The 1,538-nt window shown below is 40.8% G+C and overlaps 1 pseudogene; it reads left to right on the top strand.

Moving 5' to 3' along the window:
• The first annotated feature begins 284 nt into the window (after nt 1-284).
• Nucleotides 285-1,149, top strand: LOC117028119 (60S ribosomal protein L6-like; annotated as a pseudogene).
• The last annotated feature ends 389 nt before the right edge of the window (nt 1,150-1,538 follow it).

Raw genomic sequence — 1,538 nt, 5'->3', positions numbered from 1 at the left:
ATTTTGTAGTGTACAATTCTTTGAACTCTTAATGAAGTTTATTCCAAAGTAGTTTATTATTTTTATGCTATTATAAATAGAATTATTTTCTTAATTTTATTTTTATATGTTTGTTGTTAGTGTATACAAGAAATATAACTGATTTGTGCATCTTGATTTTGTATCTGGCATCTCTGCTGAATTTTTTATTAGTTCTAAGAGTTCTGACAGCAGCCTTAACTGTAACAATGGTCTTTGCAGATAGAATTAAAGATCTCAAGATTAGCTCTTTCCCAGCTTGCAAGATGGTGGGTGAAAAACCTGAGCAGCCGGCCACTAAGGAGAAGAAACCTGAAGCCAAGAAGGCTGATGCTGGTGACAAGGTTAAGAAAGCTAACCTCAAGGCCAAAACGCCTAAGAAGAGGAAGCACCACTGCAGCCAAAATCCTGTCTTGGTCAGAGGAATCGGCAGATATTCCCGATCAGCTATGTATTCCTGAAAGGCCATGTACAAGAGGAAGTATTCATTAGCTAAATCCAGGATTGAAAAGAAAAAGAAGGAGAAGGTTCTTGCTACTGTCACAAAACCAGTTGGTGGCGACAAGAATGGTGGCACCCGAGTGGTTAAACTTCGCAAAATGCCTAGATACTATCCTACTGAAGATGTGCCTCAAAAGCTATTGAGCCATGGCAAGAAACCCTTCAGTCAGCACGTGAGAAAACTGCGGGCCAGCATCACTCCTGGAACCATTCTGATCAGCCTCACTGGGCGCCATAGAGGCGAGAGGGTGGTTTTCCTGAAGCAGCTGAGCAGTGGCTTGCTACTTGTGACTGGACCTCTGTCGCTCAATCGAGTTCTTCTGCATAGAACACACCAGAAATTTGTCATCGCCACCTCCACCAAAATTGGTATCAGTGGTATGAAAATTCCCCAACATCTCCCTGATGCTTACTTCAAAGAAGAAACTGCATAAGCCCAGACACCAGGAGGGGGAGATGTTCAACACAGCGAAAGAGAAATACGAGATTACAGAGCAGCACAAAATTGATCAGAAAGCTGTGGACTCGCAAATTCTGCCAAAAATCAAAGCTGTGCCTCAGCTCCAGGGCTACCTGCGCTCTGTGTTTGCTCTCACAAATGGGGTTTATCCTCACAAACCAGTGTTCTAAATTAATTATGAAGAACCTAATTAAATGCCTGAACTGTTAAAAAAAAAGATCTCAAGATTAGATCATCTTGGGTTAACTGGATGGGCCCTACATCCAACATCCAGTATCCTTATAAGAGACCGAAAAGAAGAAGACACAAACATATAGAGGAGAAGACCACGTGAAGATTGATGTTAAGATGGAGGAATATTAGAGTTTTGCTTCCACAAACCGAGGAACCTCTAAATCTGCAAGAAGTTGGAAGAAGAAAGGAAAGATTCTTCTGTAGGGAAGGAAAAAGGAATTTTTCCACTACCATTCTAAGTTCTTGGCTCATGTCCTTGTTACCAAAGAAGATTAACAAAAGAAAAGTTGATAAACAGAAACCTATTAACATGTATAGCTCATTT

Source organism: Rhinolophus ferrumequinum, chromosome X, assembly GCF_004115265.2.
Source record: "Rhinolophus ferrumequinum isolate MPI-CBG mRhiFer1 chromosome X, mRhiFer1_v1.p, whole genome shotgun sequence".
NCBI lineage: Eukaryota > Metazoa > Chordata > Mammalia > Chiroptera > Rhinolophidae > Rhinolophus > Rhinolophus ferrumequinum.
This window is presented reverse-complemented; position numbering and strand designations above follow the sequence as displayed.